Raw genomic sequence first — 9,241 nt, 5'->3', positions numbered from 1 at the left:
CCCTCAACTCCTGCCTGTAGGCTTCCCATTGCATCTGATGGGCTACTGTGTAAAACAGGATGCTGGACTAGATGGGCCTTGGGCTTGATCCAACAGGGCTGTTCTTATGTCTAATTATTGCCTGAGTGACTCCATATTTGCTCCTTCAGTTTGTAGTCAGAGATGCCACCTCAATTTTCTTTTCTCTTGAATATAATCAAAATATGTTTAATTACTGTGTCATGTGCCATTGAGTTCCACAGATCAGTTTGCAAAATAAATGGTAATGGCTATGCAATGTTTCCTATTTGTCGAGATGCGATTAATGTATCACTTTTTGGGTTTGAATAAAGTTCCTCAAATACTTGAAGGAATCATATACTTAATCCAACTGTCTTCAGTTTCTCCAACTGCTGATACCAACTTTGTCTGAAATGTGAGCTATTATCATTATTATTATTATTATTTTACATTTATATCCCGCTCTTCCTCCAAGGAGCCCAGAGCGGTGTACTACATACTTGAGTTTCTCTTTCACAACAACCCTGTGAAGTAGGTTGGGCTGAGAGAGAAGTGACTGGCCCAGAGTCACCCAGCTAGTTTCATGGCTGAATGGGGATTTGAACTCGGGTCTTCCCGGTCCTAGTCCAGCACTCTAACCACTACACCACGCTGGCAATTAGTATCAGCCTGGAATACTCTCTGGAACTGAAATTGCCTATTCCTTCCAATGCAGGTTGTTTGAGGACTACAGCTATATACACATGTGGACAAATGTGTTGGTGCTCCTCCATGCAAAAAGAAGGACCCACAATTGTCTCTGAAATAACTTGAAACTGACAAACGTAATTGGCACCCATCATTGTTTATTCTGCATTTAACAAAAATCAGACTTTGCTTTAGAGTTCTGATGCAACAGAATGTTTCAAATAATAACACAAATGAAGATGGCATGGACAAAAATGATGGGACCCTTCACCTAATATTTCCTTGCACAACCTTTAGAGGCAATCACTGCAAACAAGCAATTCGTGGAGCTCTCAATGAGACTTCTGCACCTGTCAACAGGTAGTTTGGCCCACTCTTCCTGAGCAAACTGCTCCAGCTGTGTCAGGTTTGAAGGGTGCCTTCTCCAGACTGCATGTTTCAGTTCTTTCCATAGATGTTCAATAGGATTCAAATCAGGCCTCATAGAAGGCCACTTCAGAATAGTCCAATGTTTTGTCCTTAGCCATTCTTGGGTGCTTTTAGCTGTGTGTTATGGGTCATTATCCTGTTGGCGGATCCATGATAGTGACTGAGACAGAGTTTTCTGACACTGGGCAGTACGTTTCGCTCCAGAATGTCTTGATGGTCTTGAGATTTCATTATTCCCTGCACAGACTCAAGGCACCCCATGCCAGACGCAGCAAAGCAGCCCCAAAACATAACCGAGCCTCCTCCATGTTTCACCGTAGGTATGGTGTTCTTTTCTTTGAAAGCTTCATTTTTCTGTCTGTGGAAATAGAGCTGATGTGACTTGCCAAAAAGCTACAGTTTTGTTATTAAAAAGCCAGACTGGAATTTGCTAAAATGCATATTGACAAGCCACAATGCTTTTGGGAGAATGTCCTTTGGACAGATGACATAAAAAATTATCACAGTGGCCATTTTGGAGGCCGCCACGCATGCACAAATGGCCTCTGCGAGGCCTGGCATGGCCCAGGGCCTTGCAGAGACCATTTGCACATGCGCGGCGGCCGTTTTTTCCCGGTGACCATTAAATTTTTTTTTTTTAATGGCCACCACACATGCACAAATGGTCTCTGTGAGGCCCTGTGCCATGCCAGGCCTCACAGAGTCCATTTGTGCATGTGCAGCAGCAAATGGCCACCATGATGATTTATGGAGGCCTGAATAGGCCAAAAAATAACACTCCGCTGGGCCGCGGCGGGAATTTCAGAGGCAGGCAGGAGGCAGGGGAATGTTTGTGGACACACACATCCCGCGGCCTACAGAAAACCTCCCAAAGGGGCAGAAGGTAATTAAATTTATTTTAATTTTTAAAAAAAAAACATTCACAAACACCACCACCACCCCCTGGGACCAGGGCGGGGTTCAAAGTGTGCAGGACCAAACTGGCCCGGTCAGGTTCAAGTACGGTCCAGACTCGAACTGAACCGGGCCAGCTGGTTCTGTGCACACCCCTACACCTCAGTGGTGTAGTTTGTAATGATGTCATCCACCCTGATCCAAGATGGTGGACACATGAACATTTGAGGCACAAGAGATCTAACTTGTGGGCCTCGATTTGAACCAAATTTAGTCCAGTTGTAGAGATAGTGAAAGGAAAGTAGGCTGATTAGTTCTTACTAGAACAACTTGTTTTTCTGCTGTGATGACCTTTCACTCAGAGTAGGACTATTGTTTATGATTTGGTAATAGTTAAGTAATAAACCTTAATACATTTGTTCAATATACCTAACACACCTCAGTTTCTGCCCTGTTACATCTTCTAAGATGTAATGTTGGAACAAGTGAAACAAATTAAGCATGCATTCCAGATGCCTGTTCTGTGCCATGTTTGCAGAATAGTTTACTGAGTGTGAAAACAGCTACAAAAAAGGGCTGCAGAATTGTTTTTAGAAGAAATGGTTGGTTTGTGTTTAAAGAAGTAAAGTTATTACTTAGAGCTATGTTAGATGATGACCAGCTTTATGAGGTTGATTGTAGAAGAGAGCTGACAAATGTAGCAAGTGACAGTGTACACAAGGACTGGATAACCTTATGGCATTGTAGGATGGGTCATCAAAGTAAAGATAGCATCTTCAAGCTGGAAAAAGAGCAGCTGGTGAGAAATATAAACATAAGGACAGCCCTGCTGGATCAGACCCATTGTCCGTCCAGACTCCCTCTTCAACCCATGGGCTGACCTAGAAGAGCTGCTGAGCAGTTTCAACCTCAGAGTCAGGGGAGGGGAGGGGTTGAGCATCGCCCTGGTCCTCCTTTCCAGGCTGGTCAGTCCTCGTGCCTGCCTCTCTCCGGAAGCCCCCCAACACTCCCCAGAAGACAGCCTCTCACCTTTGGCCACCCCCTTATATGCCTCTTTGCAGGCCATGCATCTCCCACTGCCCTGCACCAGGCCAATGCCCTCCTTTATTCCTGGTAAGCCCTTATCCCATACAGCTGTCGCCTGCTTGTTCCCTGGACCTCCCTTCTCCCTCTCCAGCCTCCTCCCTCTGGGAGGCACACTGCTGACATTCTCCAGGTGTGCCTCCCCAGCAACCCTCCCCTACGACCTCCTGGCCTTTGACCGCTCCTTGGCTGGGGCACCTGGCTGCTTCAGCCTGTCCTGGGCCATGGGGGCTTGATTCCCTCCCTATGGTGGGTAGGGATGTGCACGAACTGGTCCACAGGCCATGTTAGAGGCCTGCGAACCGGTTCGCAAGTGGCCTGGTCCGGCGGTTCGACGCCGGGGTGTGTGTGTGGCTCTTTAAGGGTAGGGGGGTTGTACTTACCCCTCCCACCGCTTTTCCCCCTCCGGCGCTCCATTTTTCAGTGCAAATTTCGGGGCAGCAGCATTCCTCCCTGCCACCCCTGCCCCCTTGTTGACTGGTAAAAGCGGAAGTAACTTCCACACATGCGCCCGCCGTTGATGCGCGCGCACTGCACACATCACACACGCTGCACGGCACATGCGCAGAAGTTACTTCCGCTTTTCGCAGTCAACAAGGGGGCAGGGGCGGCAGGGAGGAACACTGCCGCCCTGAAATTTGCACTAAAAAATGGTGCACCGGAGGGGGGAAAGTGGTGGGAGGGGTAAGTACAACCCCCCTACCATTAAAGAGCCGCCACCCCCCAGCGTCAGACCATGCCTCCACAGTCCGTGCACATCCCTAATGGTGGATTGGTCCCTCCCTCTCCCCGGCCACCACCCCATCCCTGCCTCCAAATGATATGTGAAATATCATTTTGTAAGAGGGTTTCTAGAGAACAATATTAATGATATAAAATATTGTGCTTCAAAAGACATGGTCACAGACATACTGACAAAAGCATTAACCAGAGAATCATTTCAAAATCTGAGAATGGCAACTGGACTTATAAATTAAGGAACAAGACAATGAGCAGGAGAATGTTGGGAAAGGGAGTGCAACCCTGTTAATTCTCTTGGATCTCTCAGCAGCTTTTGATGCCAGAGACCAGGGTATCCTTTTGGATAGGCTGGCCAAGTTGGGTGTGGGAGGTACTGCTTGGAGGTGGTTCTGCTCCTGCCTTGAGGCCCATTTCCAAAAGGTGGTGCTGGGGGATTACTGCTCAACCCCGTGGCAGTTATACAGGGTTCCTCAGGGTTCAGCCCCCCTCCCATGCTGTTTAACATCTACATGAAACTTCTGGGAGAGGTCATCCGGAAATTTGTCCTGAAGTGTAATCAGTATTCAGATGACACTCAGTTGTATCTCTCTTTTTCATCAGACACAAGTGAGGCGGTGACTGTCCTGAATTGGTGCTTGGATGCAGTAGTGGGCTGGTTGAGGGTAAATACTGTAAGTTGAGACTCAGCCCAGACAAGACAGAAGTCGGTGGTTCTTCTGCCCAGGTGAATGATTTATTATTATTTAAAATATTTTTGCCCCGCCACTCCAGTGCATTACTGCTCAGGGCAGCTCACAACAATAAGATAGATACAATATACAATAAAAGTAAGAAAATTAAATAAATTAAACAAAGAAGTTGTCAGATTAAAAACCACACTCATCATTAGGTTCAAATTAAAGGTTATTTTAAAAGCTAAAAATGGAAAATTATAAAAAGCTAAATAACCTACCAGATATAACCCCCACCCAAAGGAGCATTAAAAAGCTTCTTTAAAAAGGTGTGTATTAAGATGTTTTTTAAACACACTGAGGGAGGGAGCATGGCAAAGCTCTTCAGGGAGGGTGTCCCAAAGCCGAGGGGCCACAACTGTCTCTAGTCCCCGCCAACCAGATCTCTGTTAATGGTAGAGTCATGAGTAGGGCCTGAGATGATGAGTGGAGTGCCCTGGCAGATTCATATGGGTGAATGCAGTCCGACAGGTACCCTGGCTCCAAGACGTGTAGGGCTTTAAAGGTCAATACCAGCACCTTGAATCTAGCCCGGAAGCGAACCAGTAGCCAATGAAGCTGACACACAATGGGTATAATACTTGTGAGGCGACTTGTACTCACAAGCATCCTTGCGGCAGCATTTTGAACCAGCTGAAGCTTCCAAACAGTCTTCAAGGGCAGCCCCACACAGAGGCATTGCAGTAGTCCAATCTGGATGTTACCAACGCATGAGTGACTGAGATCAGATCCGACTTCTCCAAGTAGGGTTGCAGCTGGTGTACCAGTCGTAGTTGATAGAAGAAACTTCTGCACAGCACCGCCTCCTGCGCCTCCAAGGACTGTGTTGGGTCCAGAAGCACCCCCAAGCTGCAGACTTTGTCTTTCAGAGGGAGCATGACACCGTCCAAGTTCAGATTTACCTCATTACTCGGAGGATCAGTTCTACCAACCCAGAGCACTAGAATGATGTTCTAGATGGGGTTGCACTCCCGCTGAGGGACTGGAATTGCATCTGTTAGGTGCTCAGCACTGTCACTAGAGGTTCAAGTGCCCTTTGTGGCTTGGAGCACCTTTTATCAGCTTTGGCTGATATGCCAACGGCGACCCTACCTGGACGGAGATAGCTTGATGACAGTTAATCATGCTCTGGTAACCTCTCACTTAGATTACTGAAATGCGTTCTTTGTGGGGCTGCCTTTGAAAATGGTCTGGAAACTGCAGCTGGTACAAGATAATTACTTGGGTCTGGACCTTTTGAGCATATTACACCAGTGCTTTGTCAGCTGCACTGGCTCCCAGTCCATTTCCAGGCCCAATTTAAAGAGATGATTTTAACCTTTAAAGCCCTAAATGGCTTGGGGGCCAGGGTACCTGTCAGACCGCATTTGCCCATATGAATCTAACAGGGCACTCTGCTCATCATCTCAGGCCCTGCTCACGACTCCGCCACTAACAGAGATCCAGTTGGCAGGGACTAGAGACATGCCAAAGGAGGTGGGGCGGGTGCCTACGAGGGAGAGGGCCTTTTCAGCGGTTGTACCCTGTTTATGGAATAGTCTCCCCAGTGAGGTTTATGGGGCTTCATCGCTTTGTTTTTGTAGATGCCAGGTAAATACTAGGGATGTGCACGGAACTGGCAGTGGCCAGTTCAACAGCAGGGGGGTGACTTTAAGGGTGGAGGAGGATGCATTCCCCCCCCACCACTGCATTTCTCCTGCCAGCGTTGGTTTTCCTAAACATGGCAGGCGGGTGTAAGTACATCCTCCCCCACCCTTAAAGGCAGCAAAACACGCCCCCCCCCCCATCAAACCTTCAAGCCGGCCAGGGCTTGAACCTGTTTGGAGGCCCATAAAAGGGCCTCCAAAAAGGTTCGTCCACATCCCTAGTAAATACCTTTTCAGTCACCCAGGCCATTTCAATACTGATTTTCAGATCTGATTGAATTTGATTTTTAACAAATTTCAAAATAAGTTTTTAAACTGCTCTGTATTGTATTTTGTACTGTATTTTCTCCCTTTTTCGGTTATGATTTAATGTGTTGTGTTTTTATTGTATGTTTTAATGCTGTGTTGTGAGCCACCCAGAGAAGAGTTTGTTATTAGTGATGTGCCTGGACCAGTCCGGAGGCCATTCTACAGGCCTCTGGACCGGTCCGGACATGAGCGGTGTGGGTGGATTGGGGTGGGGGGTTCCTTTAAGGATGGGGGAGGGTTTACTTACCCCTCCCGCTGCTTTCCCAACTCCGGTGCACGTATTTCCTTTAGTAATTGGGACGGCAGGATACCTCCCTGCCGCCCCTTCCCCCGCTTGGCTGCAAAAGGCTTAAAAAGGCTTTCACGTCACGGAGACGTGAAGCGCGCACACAACATGCACAAGCGCAAAAGGCTTCTTAAAGCCTTTTGCAGCCAACTGGGGGAAGGGGCGGCAGGGAGGTATCCTGCCGTCCCAATTACTAAAGGAAATACGTGCACCGGAGTTGGGAAAGCAGCGGGAGGGGTAAGTAAACCCTCCCCCGCCCTTAAAGGAACCCCCCACCCCAGTGCCAGACCGCAGCTCCGCGGTTCCGTGCACACCCCTATTTGTTATGGGGTGGCTAACAAATAATAACAATCTTTATTATTATTATTATTATTAATCTTTATTATTATTATTAACACCCTTATTATTCAGAGTTGTGCCTTTTTTACCATATATATGGTAACTCATACTCTGCTGATGCCTCAGAGGAAAGCACCAAATTCCTGGAACCCCAACTCTTTTAAGGGCTTCCTTCTTCCTACTTCAGGTCACACAGATCTTAAGCAAGCCATTGAAAGGTGGGGGAAGGGCTGCTCAAGTTCTCAGGACAAAGTTTCACTCTCATTGAGTTGATAATATGAGCTCCTCTGGCCTTGGCTCTTTTTCTTCCTTTTTTAAAGTTGTGGCATGTTTTAATGAAACTTATTAACGTCCATTTATTTCTTTGCCTGCTTTCTAGAAAGTAGTACATTTTAGATGTTGTGCACAGAGGGCATAGCCTCTGAGCACAGACAGAGGATATTCCTGCCTTCTAAGCCATAGGCTTCTGCTTGATGGCTCGCATGATGAGGAAAATTATTCCAAGCAGTTCTGTTGAAATTAACACAAGTTAGGCATTGTCTAACTGTCCTATTAATTTCAATAGGATTACTTTGAGTAATTTTCCACATCATATCAGCTTCTATCTTTTCCTCACTGTATTCTGTACAAAGTAGAAGAGGATGGGTTATTGGCATTCTGGTCTTAAATATACTAACAGAGCCTATGCCCCGATTTTAAATTTGATTTTTAAAACTGACTTAAGTTTTCAAATTGTTTTGGTGGCGGGAGAGAGAGAGGGAGAGAGGGAGGTTTGATTTTATGCGGTTTTGCTTGATGTTTTAATGCTGTGTTGTAAGCCACCCAGAGAACAAGTTGTTATGAGGCGGCTAACAAATATGGTTTATTTATTATTAATTATAGTAATTATTATGCCCTGTGGAATACTGTGGATAGTGTCAGATTCTGTGAGAACAGTCTGTGCACTAGGTGAGATGATGGTAATGGTCATAGGTTTACATTACAGGATTTTTAGACTGCTTCCCACCCACATTTTTAAAAGGATATTTCCATTATTTCCCTCCCAGTGTCAGTTTTCAGGGATTGTTTAACTATTCCCGCTTTATTTTGAAGCAAGTCCCTCTAATGGAGCTTACTCCCTTGTAAGTGTACATCTAGTATTTCAACCATTCCCACCCAGCACCAACCAACTACTGCTCTGATACAGACTGCCTTTGAACATGGAAGTTCTACAGGAAAGCAACAGTGCCTGTGAGCAGAGAGGCTTTATTTCCTCAATATGGTCAAGTTTTCATTTTTAAATTTATTTTATATTTATATCCCACTTTTCCTCCGAGGAGCTCAGAGCCGTGTACGTGGTTATGTTTATCCTCACAACAACCCTGTGAGGTAGGTTAGGCTGAGAGATACATGACTGGCCCAGAGTCACCCAGTGAGTTTCATGGTTGACTGGTCGGATCTTCCCAGTCCTAGTCCAACACTCTAACCGCTATGCTATGCTGGCACTTTGACTCTGATGTGGAACCTTCACGTTCAAGAACAGTCTACACCAGAACAGCTTAGCACTGTGTGGGAATGGTTTGTCTCAACTCACCCATATTTTTAAAAGGATGTTTCTATTAACTTGCCCCCAACACTAATATTCAAGGATTGTTTCACTGTTCCCTCATTATTTGGAAACAGGTCCCACTGCACTTAATGCAGTTTGTTTATTTAAAATATTTATACCCCACCCCTCCAGTACACTACTGCTTGGGGCGGCTCACACCATTAATAAAAAAGATGAATTGTAAAAGGCTAATCAAGTTAATCAAAATTAAGCTAAACAAGTTAAAAACCACGCTAAACCCACATTTAAAAGTACTTTATTTTAAAACATTTCAAGTTAAATGTTATTTTAAAAGTTAAAAACTAAGAACTATTTACTTCCTTGAAGAAGTCCAGGCTCAGTTATCAAAATGCTGCTTGAAAAGGCCTGTGCACTCCACCCTGGCATCCTCTTTCTCACTGTGCTCAGCCATTTGCTTACAGAAAGCTCCAAAGAAGTGCAGCAAGAAAATCCCAGAAATCATCCCCACCCTGTGCCAACTACTATTTTGGGGCAAACTGCCCTTGGA

Source organism: Hemicordylus capensis, chromosome 2 (assembly GCF_027244095.1).
Source record: "Hemicordylus capensis ecotype Gifberg chromosome 2, rHemCap1.1.pri, whole genome shotgun sequence".
NCBI classification, from domain to species: domain Eukaryota; kingdom Metazoa; phylum Chordata; class Lepidosauria; order Squamata; family Cordylidae; genus Hemicordylus; species Hemicordylus capensis.
Note: the sequence above shows the minus strand (reverse complement) of the source record.